The sequence below is a fragment of the Salvelinus alpinus genome, chromosome 5 (genome assembly GCF_045679555.1).
Source record: "Salvelinus alpinus chromosome 5, SLU_Salpinus.1, whole genome shotgun sequence".
Classification (NCBI taxonomy): domain Eukaryota; kingdom Metazoa; phylum Chordata; class Actinopteri; order Salmoniformes; family Salmonidae; genus Salvelinus; species Salvelinus alpinus.
The window spans coordinates 28,277,010-28,291,951 of record NC_092090.1 but is presented as its reverse complement, the minus strand read 5'-3'; the positions used below and the strand labels follow the sequence as shown (position 1 = coordinate 28,291,951).

Sequence of the window (14,942 nt, the reverse complement as noted above, 5' to 3'; positions counted from 1 at the left end):
CTCTATACAACAACAGCGATGGTTTTTAGAGGTTCTCCCAGACTCATAGAATTACAGTTAGAGGACATAATGATTTTTGAAAAATTCTCCCCTTGAAATATGTCAAAGATCCATAGGTGTGGGAGGTAATCTTTTCCCTTTGGTAATTTACCCATTATGAAAATTTGTATTTGTTCATGTATTTTCTATTAATGATATAAATATATAGTACTATACATGTTATATGTATTAACACTAGAGACCATATTCTTGTATCTTATATTTGGATGGGACTAGTGGGATATTGGGGAAGTATAATTGGTCAGGTGCAGTACCAATGTTGCTGTTTTGTGGCATTTTGTTTTAATATGTGGCTGGTCTACTTTAAAAGGGAGCTGAGTTTTTGTTCAGAATATAATGCAAACAAACACCTCTTTGGTAATGTGTCAACAACCCCTCGCTGAAATGTCCGGTATGTCAACATCTGATTGCAGTTCCACAACTAACCTGTAGATGGTGGCATTACTCGACTCTTCACAGCTGGCACCTGCATTTAGACCTTTTCTTCAGCGTCATAGTCAATGTATTCAGACCCCTTGACTTTATCCACATTGTTACATTACAGCCTGATTCTAAAATTTATTAAATTGTCATCCCCCCCTCAATCTACACACAATACCCCATAATGACAAAGCAGAAACTGAAATTACATTTACATACATAAGTATTCAGACCCTTTACTCGGTACTTTGTTGAAGCACCTTTGGCAGCGATTTACAGCCTAGAGTCTGCTTGGGTATGACGCTACAAGCTTAGCACACCTGTATTTGGGTAGTTTCTCCCATATTCTCTGCAGATCCTCTCAAGCTCTGTCAAGTTGGATGGGGAAAGTCTCTGCACAGCTATTTTCAGGTCTGTGCAGAGCTTTTTGATCGGGTTCAAGTATGGGCTCTGGCTGGGCCACTCAAGGACTTTGAGACTTGTCCCGAAGCCACTTCTATGTTGTTTTGGCTGTGTGCTTAGGGACGTTGTCCTGTTGGAAGGAACCTTCGTCCCTATCTGGCGTCCTGAGCGTTCTGGAGCAGGTTTTCATCAAGGATCTCTGTTATTTGCTCTTCATCTTTCCCTCGATCCTGAGTAGTATCCCAGTCCCTGCCACTGAAAAACATCCCCACAACATGATGCTGCCACCACCATGCTTCCCCGTAGGGAGGGTAACAGGTTTCCTTCAGACGTGACGCTTAGCATTCAGGCCAAAGAGTTCAATCTTGGTTTCATCAGACCAGAGAATCTTGTTTCTCATGGTCAGAGTACTTTAGGTGCCTTTTGGCAAACTCCAAGCGGGCTGTCATGTGCCTTTTACTGAGTGGCTTCCGTCTGGCCACTACCATGAAGGCCTGATTGGTGGAGTGCTGCAGAGATGGTTGTCCTTATGGAAGGTTCTCTCATCTCCACAGAGGAACTCTGGAGCTCTGTCAGAGTGACCATTGGGTTCTTGGTCACCTCCCTGACCAAGGCCCTTCTCCCCCGATTGCTCCGTTTGGCTGGACGGCCAGCTCTTGGAAGAGACTTCTTCCATATAATGATGGAGACCACTGTGTTCTTGGGGACATTCAATGCTGCAAAAATGTTTTTGTAACCTTCTCCAGATCTGTGCCTTGACACAATCCTGTCTTGGAGCTCTACGGACAATTCCTTCGACCTCATGGCTTGGCTTTTGCTCTGACTTGCTGTCAAATGGTATGTGCCTGGTATGACAGGTGTGTGCCTTTCCAATCAATTGAATTTATCTCAGGTGGACTCCCAAGTTGTAGAAACATAAAGGGTGATCAATGGAAACAGGATGCACCTGAGCTCAATTTCGAGTCTCGTAGCAAAGGGTCTGAATACTTATGTAAATAAGGTATTTGTTTTATTTTTTTGTAAATTAGCAAACATTTCTAAAACAAAAATTTTGCTTTGATAATATGGGGTATTGTGTGTCGATTTTTCTTTTAAACATCCATTTTAGAATAAGGCTGACTTAAGAAAATGTGGAAAAAGTAATTTCCGAATGCACTGTCTGCGCACTAGATAATCACTGTTTCCCAACCTCGGTCCTCGAGGATCCCCAACAGTACACAGGTTTGTTGTTGCCCTTGACAACTCATTGAAGGCTTGATGGGAATGGGGGATACCTAGTCAGTTGTACAACAATGCATTCAACTGAAATGTGTCTTCTGCATTTAACCCAACCCTTCTGAATCAGAGAGGTGCGGGGGGCTGCCATAATCGACATCCACGTCTTCGGCACCTGGGGAACAGTGAGTTAACTGCCTTGCTCAGGGGCAGAATGGCAGATGTTTACATTGTCAGCTCGGGGACTCAATCCACCAACCTTTCGGTTACTGGCCCAAAGCTCTAACCACTAGGCTACCTGCCTGATGATTGGTTGAATCAGGTGTGCTTGTCCAGGGTTACAATAAAAATGGTTACTGTTGGGGGTACTCTAGGACCAGGGTTTGGAAACACAGAGATGATCCACTGGCTGTAATTACATTTATACACAGTAGGAATGTCTAATTTTAGCTACAATTACTATTTTAGCAAATATGTTAGACGGTTAAAAAATATTGTCCTGGGAAAGTACAGTTTGGACCTAAATGCAGTATATATCTGCTAATCTGTGAATTTGATTTGACACTTAGGAAACAAGTCAGGGAACACTGAATGACTTATCTGTGCCGTCACAATCTGTAATATCTTCTCACTGCAAGTACTTCAAAACTGTATCCACTCATCCAAATTGTAGTTTCTACAGCTATTCAAATCCATGCAATAAAACCCACAGTACAATAATTGAAACTCCTGGTGAATGTCTTAAGGTATATTGCTGCACCCCTAACAGGAAGGAAGCGGTAGCAGAAGGTAAGTAGTACCTCCATTAGTAGGAACATTTGCAAAACCACTGGGGGAACAGACAAAAAAAATGTACTTAAACCAATAAATGTAAAGACAATCATGCAAGCAACACCAATCTGGGGTGACACGTGGGCTGCGTTTATACAGGCAGCATAATTCTGATAGTTTGTGCACTAATCTAATCACTGAAAAATATATTGATGTGATTTTTCAAAAGACCAATGAGTGGAAAGAATAAACTGGGCTGCATGTATAAACACAGCACATGTTGTTTGAATGTTAAATGACGAGAGAGGCATTGATGCGAGTAACCAGTCTTGTTCAGTACATTACAATACATCCGGGAATCTCAAACACACCGGTAAAACACTGGAGTTGCAGTAATTAACATTTACCAACAGATGGCAACACTGTGCCATCTTACACCCATAACACATGTGTCTTCCCTGACAGGTGTTGCTTGCTTTATCTAGTCAGTGGTTTAATATATTTTTTATTTTATTGGAAAAGTGTTCACGCAGCACAGAAGACAAAAGTGCAATGCTGCTATGTAGACTGGCAGTAGATGTCCCTCACTACCATGATGAGCTGTATTTCACACAGTGAGACGCATTTGATTGATATTCCCCCAGTTGTTACATAATTGTGCAACTCATAAGCGCCTAACAATCAGTTGATCCATGAGAGGGGAATGGCTGGGGCAAAACAAGTATAACTATCTTCTGTTCGCTCTTCATGTGGGTGTGAGTATACCGTAGCTACTTGAACATCTTTTCCGCATTCAAAAGCAAGCCCTCAAGAGCGCGCGCATTATGCGCACGGGGACCCAGAGAACATTTCGCTCGCAGTGGAATTACAATTTAACTTGCAGAGTGGACAAGAGAAGAATTCGTCCACCACGAAGTCGTCTCTAGAATACGTTCATTCTATATTTAGAGACTACCGGTATACGTTTTCCTACAAACAGGTAAGACGCATTCTTAAATTGGGTTTGCCCAAGTGTTAATACGATGTAAACTACTGAGAGGAATGGTCTCTTTGTGGTAGGCTACCCCATTATAAAAAATGTCACATTTTCTGAGCATACATTTAGGTGGCGCATTTCAAATTATATTTTTGTATGTTTATCTGCGTTACAATGTTGGTTTTAATGTGGCCTACAAATCCCACCACATATCGCAGGCTCACCTTCGCTTTACGTAAGTACTAAGTAGAGAGGTAGTACATTGTGGGAGGCAACCAGTCGTTCTAGTGCAGGGCTGCCCAATTCCGGCCCTAATGAGCCTAAACATTCTGGTTTTCATCCTCATAATCAGCGACTCATTCAGATCTGAGACACCAGGTGAGTGTAATTAACTACCAGGTAGAAACAAAAAACAGAAGTGTTTCGGCCCTCCAGGACCGGAATTGGACAGCCCTGGTCTGAAGAGCAGAGACTAGTGAAAGCGCATCCCTTTTGAAGACGGTTGAATCAACTTACCCTTGTCCTCTTTTTAATTGGGGACCTACCTTTTGTATTGTAGAGCATTATAAAACAGATTTGCTCAAGTACACATCTAATAATCTTTTCAACCCAAAATCAGTTTTTGATTTGCCAAATGGTAGCCTTTATTATTATAGGCAGGCATATTTATCAAAATATAGGGGACCAGATTTGTAGTGTCTGACTACATGTCCATCTAAAAACGATCCCATTAATATGGAAATAATAAAGGCTGTTTTTATAAATATGCAGATGTATCTCTTTTAAGAATGGGTTTTCAAGGGTTTTCCCCCTAATATTTACCCTTTCAGCTCATCAGGTTTCTTTTGCTTCTCAGTGGCCTGCCCATGAGAGATAAGCAGGATGAATCTTCCCCTTATTCCCTACAAAAACAGGGAATCTGAAAGCCTGCAGTGTGTTTCGTCACATAATAATACCATATTATGTTACAATTAGAAATAGTGAGTGGTGTGCATTTATTTGCCCATATGGCCCCCAAAATCTGAGAGTATTACTGTATTTGACTCATAAGATGTTTAAATTGTTGGAAGACTGAAAAAGAACATCTGAGGTTCTCCCTCTTAGTAGGCTACCAAGCAGTGTAATCATGAGATTGAGCAAGGTTTATTTTTATGGAAAAGAGCCTAGCTTAAAAAAGATTCAAATTACTGGGGGTGTAAGTAGGGCATTCCCTAACCCAAGTTTCTAGACCGAGTATGTATCTCAGACTAGTAGTAGAACACTATCCTACCGTACGACGCAATTACCGACATGTGCCTGTTTGGCAATGCTTTGGTCGGATAGTTCTGATTCGGAATGCACCGTTTGCATCGGCGAACGGTGCCAGGAACTAATTAAATTCGGTAAACAATAAGCAGTGCTGACATGTTATCCTTTTTCCATGTAATTCAATTGGAAAAAAACAATCATGGCTAGACATGAAGGTGGATTTAAACAGGCTTTTGCAAGTTACAGTGAACATGACATAAGACGGCAATATCTTGTCTCACCCTTTGCCGCACAGCTGGGTGTAACAACTTGCACTGCAGACTGTAGACTTTCAACTTGGGTCAGAATGGGGCATTGGCACAACCCCAACAGAACCATCCTCAATCCGGATAATTTCCCTTGTGTGGTGAATTGCATATAATATAAAACTGCTTGTAGACTACTAAGCTAGGTATTGATGCCATTTCAATGTCTCTTATGTCAAACAGCTCCGTCTGCGCTAGCAAAGAAGAACCATCTGCATATAGATGTCACCAGTGCATACATTGGAGTTTGTATATGCTATGTGTATCATTTGGCTGATTACATCACTAACCCATTGTCATTTTGACTCAGTGGAGAAATGTATGCACCTGCCAGTGCCAGCACTAAATACATACAGACAGACACATTGAGGCAGGGGCCTGCTGCTCATGGATCAGTGAGTCAGTGTTTAGTGTCCTCCTAGTAGAGCAGTCAGATCAGTCTAAACAGTGAGAATTGTTTTAACGTTTTCCATTGATGTAATTATCTATTGTGTTCTCTCCGTAATGTGTTGTCTACTGCTCTGCGGTAGTTATGGAACGGCTGGTACTTTGATAGATTTTACAGTTTGACGAGTTGGGACGGAGCAGAGCAGGCCTCAGTACATACACTGAGGAACAAGTCTACACTGGCTGGACGGATGCCAGGTTCTCCATCCTCATTGAGAGTTTTGTGTTGAATCTCTAATCATTGTTTTGCCTGAGTTGTTTTTCCTACATCATGGGGTGTTTGTCCTGTATGGCTGTCTGTCTGACCCTGTTTGTCTGCGTGCCGGAGCATATTGCAGGCAAGTATTCTGATTTGTCAGCCATTATTAACTTCCCTGAAATCCTTAACTTTTAGGGTCCTGATTTTAAAGGGTAATAAATATATTAAACAGTTTAGCTGTTGAATCCACTGGATCGGAGGAAGAAATATATCCAACTGGGTCATGGAACCTACAGTATGGGTGAAGAAGACACAATGAGGAACATGCTGTATGCAGCGCCATGTTGAATTCAACATCTTTCCATTGGTGGTAAAGACAGTACAGACAGTGAAGATATACAGGCAGTTACAACAGGAAGTGAAAGTGTCTGTTTGCAGGTTCTCTTGAGAACGGGGGTCACCACAATCTGTCAGAGCCACCCCCGCTTACATTTACATTTACATTTAAGTCATTTAGCAGACGCTCTTATCCAGAGCGACTTACAAATTGGTGCATTCACCTTATGATATCCAGTGGAACAACCACTTTACAATAGTGCATCTAACTCTTTTAAGGGGGGGGGTTAGAAGGATTACTTTATCCTATCCTAGGTATTCCTTAAAGAGGTGGGGTTTCAGGTGTCTCCGGAAGGTGGTGATTGACTCCGCTGACCTGGCGTCGTGAGGGAGTTTGTTCCACCATTGGGGTGCCAGAGCAGCGAACAGTTTTGACTGGGCTGAGCGGGAACTGTACTTCCTCAGAGGTAGGGAGGCGAGCAGGCCAGAGGTGGATGAACGCAGTGCCCTTGTTTGGGTGTAGGGCCTGATCAGAGCCTGAAGGTACGGAGGTGCCGTTCCCCTCACAGCTCCGTAGGCAAGCACCATGGTCTTGTAGCGGATGCGAGCTTCAACTGGAAGCCAGTGGAGAGAGCGGAGGAGCGGGGTGACGTGAGAGAACTTGGGAAAGTTGAACACCAGACGGGCTTAGTGGAACATGTGTACACACTCTCTCACTCTCCCTTACTAGCTCTCCTGTGTGGAATAATAGTGCAGCTCCTCCAACTCCTGGAACCCCTGAGAGTTTCAAATGCTCCATTTGCTTTAGTGCTCCCTCTGCATACGTACATCAGTGTTTCACAGAGAGTTTACTTTGTGTTTCAATTTAGAAAATAATGAAAGTTCAGCCTCCGAGCAGATACTGGCATGATGATGATTTGGCCGGCCCCAGCCTGATCCTCTCTCTTATCGCTTTTGGGTGGGGTCCAGACATATCTACCTCTCCCTAGTGATAAAGACTTCCTTCCTGTATCTCCTGGGGAAGAATTTGTGCCCCCCTACCAACGCCCCCTAGCTGGAGCACTGTTTACGCAAACAGTCAGACTGAGACACACACACAATTGATTGTGAGGTCTCTTGTCCTCCATCTCAATATGTCCATCTCCTTCGATTGCCCCCCCCCCCCCCCCCCCTCTCTTGGTTGACATGAGGAGGCTTCAGTGTGGCCAGTGTGCTAATCCCTGGGAACACACAATGAGGACTAATCTGACTCGTTAACTCTGACTGCAGGGCCTCCAGCCAAGGCCTTCCACTAATCCTGCTGCACCACAGCCCTCACCCCAATCACCCACCCATCATGATCATACTGTGCGCATGCAACACAGACTGGCAGAATGTTATGCACTCTCAGTGAGATATGAAAATTGACTAAAAACAATGGGTTTATTCGTTCAAAACAAAGTTTCTAGGTGAGTAATGACATTTATGTAGCAGACGTATTGTTGTTTTGGTAGAGGATTTATTCCTCCATGTTATGTCTGGTTGTAAAAAATGATTTAGGAGGGGGTTGGATGTAGGCTATAACTTGCTTTCCATTGCTGTTGAATGCTCTAACGCAGAACGTGTTTGATCTATTGGCAAGTCGTGTTCTCCATACCTGTTCCCTTCAACATAGCTGTGAGGTCAAAGGAGCATTGGGTGGACATGACCTTTTGGGTGAAGTCCCCCTGTTGTCACTCCCAGGATATCCGCCTCTTTTGTGTTCTGTAAGCGTAGGAAGTTTACCCACTGAAAAAGATGGGCATGAGGACGACATTATTGGGAGCAAGGTTCCTCCGAAGCAGCTAAAGGATAAAAGAGACCATTCTATATGATCATCTACATACTAACCTTAGGCTGTTCTTAACTCCTCTGTTATAAAAGGCCCAACTTGACAATTTACCTTTGTCACAGACATGCACTAATGTAATGTGTTCTGTGGGAGGGTTGACTTTGATATAATGGAAACAATCACATTACCTGTAGTTCACAACACGTCACTGTTGACCTATTGAAGTTCTAGTGTCATTCTGTACATCAAGTGTTATTTGTTTTATTTAGATTTGAAGGTATGCCCTTTATATACAAATTAGTCCAGCTAACATTAATACTGTATATTATGAAAACATTTTGGTAATTTTACCAGACACTCTTATCCAGAGAAACTTACAGTAAGTAGTTAGTACATACATTTTTTGTACTGGTCCCCTGTGGGAATCAAACCCACAACCCTGGCTTTGCAAGCTCCATGCTCTACCAACTGAGCCACATTGCAAACATTTGTATCATTACTGGCATATTGTGAGCTGGCACACTGACTAGGATATAGCTCAATGCTCAGCCAGGAGTCAGGACACTACAGACAGTTGGCCGTCTGTCTAACTCAGCCTGCCATTATCACAGCTGTTGTTGCATCAGGACAGACTGAGCCTCTAGTCTGCTACTCTATAGTCTTACTACCTCTATTCCTCAGTCAGCTACTCTACAGTCAATGACACTCTTATTACAGCCCAGAACACCTGCAGTCAGTTCAGACTGCGCTTTGTGTGCTGTACCACTACCTACCCAGCATGTGCATTAGTAGCCAGCCAGGCAGGCAGTCTTCACAACTCATTTAAATGATGATTACCAGACCACTGGATGTGATCATTTTTTAAATTCAATCTTTATTTAACTAGGCAAGTCAGTTAAGAGCAAATTCTTATTTACAATGACGGTCTACAGGGGAACAGTGGGTTAACTGCCTTGTTCAGGGGCAGAACAACAGATTTTTACCTTGTCAGCTCGGGGATTCGATCTAGCAACCATTTCGGTTACTGTCCCAATGCTCTAACCACTAGGCTACCTGCCGCCGCAAACATAGAGATGGGAAACTAGATTGAAGGGTTGACCTCCTTCATCTATTCCCAGTATATGCTTAGGTTGTGCAGTACGGGGGTATGGTAGCTAAGTTTGGTTGTCATTGGCTGTGACTCCAGTAGTCAACTTGGGTAATCGTTGAGTGCACTAATCACCACCACACCAAACCCAAATCAAACAGGCTAATTTCTCCCGTGTCAAATAAAAAGTTGTTGACAACATCTCTTGAGATGTGAACAAAAGAGACCTCAGTACTGACCCTAGGACTAACCTCTGACCAGGTGTTCTGGCTAATTGCCTGGATCCATACGAGAAGTCTGTATATAAGGAGTTGCTGAGTGTTATGTAATGAAGGAATGCCAGGCACCGGCCTTAAGATCTCTGGCTCACTCTGAATGTCATCGCTGTTCTCTCACACGCTGATGGACAAGTCTATGTGAGGGAGCTGTGACTCATTAGTTTACCTCAGGACAGACTTGTCATGTGGTCTTTTTAACTGTCAGAAATGGTTTAACTTTCATAGTCTGTCAATAATATCGAGTTAGATTTCGTCAAAATGGCATCGGCTGTACTGAACTAAAATATAAACGCAACATGTAAAGTGCTGGTCCCATGTTTCATGAGCTGAAATAAAAGATCCCAGAAATGTTCCATATGCACAAAAGCTTATTTTTTATTTTGTGCAAACATTTGTTTTACATACCTGTTAGTGAGCATTTCTCCTTTGCTAGATAATACATACACCTGACCGGTGTGGCATATCAAGAAGCTGATTAAACTGCATGATCATTACACAGGTGCTGGGGACAATTAAAGGCCACCCTATTTTTGTCATGCAACACAATGCCACAGATGTCTCAAGTTTTGAGAGAGCATGCAATTGGCATGCTGACTGCAGGAATGTCCACCAGAGGTTTCCAGAGAATTTAATGTTAATTTGTCTACGATGGTGTATTTCTGTCTGTAATAAAGCCCTTTTGTGTGAAAAAACTCATTCTGATTAGCTGGGCCTGGCTCCCAAGTGGGTGGGCCTATGCCCACCAATGGCTGTGCCCCTGCCCAGTCATGTGAAATCCATAGATTTGGGCCTAATGAATTTATTTCAGTTGACTGATTTCCTTCTATGAACTGTAACTCAGCAAAATCTCTGAAATGGTGTGCGTGTTGCGTTTGTAGTTTGTATACAGTGCCTTCGGAAAGTATTTAAACCCCTTGACCTTTTCCATATTTTAAGTTACAGCCTTATTCTAAAATTTATTAAATAAATAAAAATCCTTAATCTACACAGAATACCCCATAATGAGAGTGAAAACAGGTTTTTATAAATTTTTGCAAATGTATAAAAAAAACTACAGATACCTTATTTACATAAGTATTCAGACCCTTTGCTATGAGACTCGAAATTGAGTTCAGGTGCATCCTGTTTCCATTGATCATCCTTGAGATGTTTCTACAACTCGATTGGAGTCCACTTGTGGTAAATTCAATTGATTGGACATGATTTGGAAAGGTACACACCTGTCTATATAAGCTTCCACAGTTGACAGTGAGTGTCAGAGCAAAAACCAAGCCATGAGGTCGTAGGAATTGTCTGTAGAGCGCCGAGACAGGATTGTGTCGGGGCACAGATCTCGGAAAGGGTACCAAAACAATTCTGCAGCATTGAATGTCCCCAAGAACACTGTGGCCTCCATCATTCTTAAATGGAAGTAGTTTGGAACCACCAAGACTCTTCCTAGAGCTGGCTGCCCGGCCAAACTGAGCAATCGGGGGAGAAGGGCCTTAGTCAGGGAGGTGACCAAGAACCCGATGGTCACTCTGACAGAGCTCTAGAGTCCCTTTGTGGTGATGGGAAAACCTTCCACAAGGACAACCATCTCTGCAGCACTCCACCAATCAGGCCTTTATGGTAGTGGCAAGATGGAAGCCACTCCTCAGTAAAAGGCACATGACAGCCCGCTTAGAGTTTGCCAAAAGGCACCTAAATACTCTCTGACTATGAGAAACAAGATTCTCTGATCTGATGAAACCAAGATTAAACTCTTTGGCCCGAATGCCAAGCGTCACGTCTGGAGGAAATCTGGCATCATCCCTACGGTGAAGAATGGTGGTGGCAGCATCATGCTGTGGGGATGTTATTCAGCAGCAGGGACTGGGAGAATAGTCAGGATCGAGGGAAAGATAATCGGAGCAAAGTACAGAGAGATCCTTGATGAATACCTTCTCCAGAGTGCTAATTATCTCATGCAATAAAATGCAAATTAATTACTTAAAAATCATACAATGTGATTTTCTGGATTTTTGTTTTAGATTCCGTCTCTCACAGTTGAAGTGTACCTATGATAAAAATTACAGACCTCTACATGCTTTGTAAGTAGGAAAACCTGCAAATCGGCAGTGTGTCAAATACTTGTTCTCCCCACTGTAGATACATTTGTACCTGTTTCCTCCAGCATCTTCACAAGGTCCTTTGCTGTTGTTCTGGGATTGATTTGCACTTTTCGCACCAAAGTACGTTAATCTCTAGGAGACAGAATGCATCTCCTTCCTGAGCGGTATGGTGGCTGCGTGGTCCCATGGTGTTTATACTTGCGTACTATTGCTTGTACAGATGAACGTGGTACCTTCAGGCGTTTGGAAATTGCTCCCAAGCATGAACCAGACTTGTGGAGGTCTACAATTTTTTTTCTGAGGTCTTGGCTGATTTTCTTTTGATTTTCCCATGATGTCAAGCAAAGATGCACTGAGGTTGAAGGTAGGCCTTGAAATACATCCACAGGTACACCTCCAATTGACTCAAATTATGTCACTTAGCCTATCAGAAGCTTCTAAAGCCATGACATCATTTTCTGGAATTTTCCAAGCTGTTTAAAGGCACAGTCAACTTAGTGTATGTTAACTTCTGACTAACTAGAATTGTGATACAGTGAAATAATCTGTCCGTAAACAATTGTTAGGAAAATTTCTTGTCATGCACAAAGTAGTTGTCCTAACCAACTTGCCAAAACTATAGTTTGTTAACAAGAAATTTGTGGAGTGGTTGAAAAACGAGTTTAATGACTCCAACCTAAGTGTATGTAAACTTCTGACTTTAACTGTAAGTAGTAGTGTCCTGTGTGTGGACTTTATGATGAACTGTGTTGTTTCAGGATCGAGATAGGCAGCAGGCACAGATAGGGAACATGGTAGAGTTTGCCATTGCCCTCATTGGCAAGCTGGATGGCATCAACAGACACTCCTTCAACAGTTTTAGGCTGCGTGTGGGTGAGTAAAGCTTGGGCACTGGCCTGGGCATATATGAACTATATTCATTAACTACCCGTAACGTCTGCAATGTGTCTGGTTCTATCCATCTTTATTAGGGTTTCATTGGTTGTTATTCTAGTGCTAAGAGTTTTTCCTGAACACCTGCACCTAACCTGGTCAGGATAAATTGTGAGCTCTAGTTATAGAACAAAACACTCCTGGCCCTGCCTATCTAACCACGTAGGAGGACATTCTTTCTGTCCACAATAGCTAACATTGACTCTCCATGATTCCGCTGGTCTCCCTGTGTACTGTTGTGACATAGTTCTAAGACAGCTTATGGAATTGTGATACATAAGTTAAAATAGTCTGTTGGGAAACAATTGTTGGAAAAATTACTTGTCATGCACAAAGTAGATGTCCAAACCGACTTGCCAAAACTATAGTTTTTTAACAAGAAATATGTGGAGTGGTTGAAAAACGAGTTTTAATGACTCCAACCTAAGTGTATGTAAATTTCCGACTTCAACTGTATATTATACTGAAAAAATTAAGTAATAAATAATTTTGTCTTAGTTAGAAATAAATTGTCCTCCAGTAAACTTTGATTACATTTCCAATATCCCCCTCCACGTGGAAAATCTATAAGAGTTATGTGAATGCCAATTAGATGATGATCCGATCGCATTCTGTCTCAGAATAGCTGTCCATCTATAAATAGTTTGTCCACAATGAGAAAGGCACACTTACCCTTCTCCCTTTGTTGCCTTTGTTCCATATACAGTCTCTTACGACGTTCGTTTATCTCCCTTGGAAATTGGTCATTGAGACCGAATTTGGTCCCTTTAAGCTCCCTTCCCCTGCTTTTGATTAGCTCCTTTTGTTGGTAGTGTTCAAATTTTGCGATGATAGGTCGGGGACCCTTGGTCTTGTCGCTCCAAGTCTGTGTACTCAGTGGAAAGCCACCTTGTGGCTTCTATAGGAAGTTTCAAGGCGGATAGCACGAATTCTCTAATCGCGCCCTCTGGATTATTGGATGCGTCCTCATGAATCCCAGAAAAAAAAAGATTTTCACGCATGCCAAGACTTTGTCAAGTAGCGACTCCTTCATCATCCTGTTTTCCCTGAGTAGACAATCCATGTTGGAATCGTGGATATTTACCTTGGCTGTGAGTGCCTTGTTTTCTCCTTGGAGTCTGAGAATTTTACTCTGGCTGAACTCCAAACTCCGCCTCAGCCCTGCTACCTCCTCACATAACTTTTCCAGTGTTGCATGGATTCCAGCCAGAGCACTAGCCTCTACTTCAACGGTAAGTAAATCGTCCGTGTCTGTAGATTAATCTGTTTTTCTTTTTTTTGTCAGGTTAAAGTTATTTTTTGAGGTAGCCGGATCTTTCCATGATGGAGTATGTTGTTCCTCCATAGCGTAAAACTGTTGGTACCCGTCGATTTCCCTCAGGATCTCCTTAGTATCCTCTACTGCAACCAGTTGTTTTACGAAAAGATAATGAGTCTTTTCCACGACGATGACAGGTCTATGTAGTACAGCCAGCTAGCACTCGCGGAATCCACGCAAAAAAATGGAACACAATCTTGCAGTCCCAACTGTAAAGGCTAACCGCATCGTGGAATCCTTAGCAACAAAACTGTAGTTCTTATTAAAATCGATTTAATGAGAAAAAAAAGTTATATAAACAACACACCGAGTGTAGACAGTACAATGTTCTGTTGTGCACTCTGAAGACGTATGTGATGACGTACTACTGCTCGGACTGAATTCTTATGTAAATGTGACATTTCAGTTTTTTAGCAAAAATGTCTAAACCTGTTTTTGCTTTGTCATTATGGGGTTATTGTGTGTAGACTGAGGGGGGGGAAACTATTTAATACATTTTAGAATAAGGCTGTAGCGTAACAAAATGTGGAAAAAGTCAAGGAGTCTGAATATTTTCCGACGGCACTGTAGATTAGTTAAATTCCACACCCACAGTCGGAGGATGTCCTTTCTTTTCAACACTTTCAAACAAGTCTGGACCAGATTAGTTTGCATGTGCCAGTTATTTTCTTTTCCAATAGGCTTTAGATCTAAATGTTTTACAAAAATATCAAATCAAAGTTTATTTGTCGCGTACACAGATTTGCAGATGCTATTGCAGGTGCAGCGAAATGCTTGTTTTTAGCTCCAAGATGTTTGGATGTCAAAGTGTGTAGCATTGAAATATGCAGTATAGCAGCTGTTACATACAGATTTCATCCAGCTAGCATTACCCTGAGCCCCTCTGTCTCAGGCTGCAATTCTGAGCACTGGCAGCCTCTTTTGAAAAGCAGAGGACACTCCCACTCAGGCCGAAACGCCCCCAAGGCAGTTTCACTATTTGAATCCTATAGACTAAAAACCATATGTGCTTTTCAGAAACAAATTGATAGACTTGATGAATCA

General features: G+C 42.3%; 1 protein-coding gene across 6 annotated transcripts in view; it reads left to right on the top strand.

Moving 5' to 3' along the window:
* The first annotated feature begins 3,478 nt into the window (after positions 1-3,478).
* LOC139575836 (adenylate cyclase type 2-like) overlaps positions 3,479-14,942 on the top strand; it is a 93,517-nt gene continuing 82,053 nt past the window's right edge. The window contains exon 1 of one of the 6 annotated variants that reach the window (XM_071401186.1): positions 3,479-3,847. The gene's annotated coding sequence lies outside the window, so the exon portion shown is untranslated. The remainder of the gene's footprint in view (positions 3,848-14,942) is intronic. The other 5 variants (XM_071401189.1, XM_071401190.1, XM_071401188.1 and 2 more) reach the window with 5 other exon arrangements.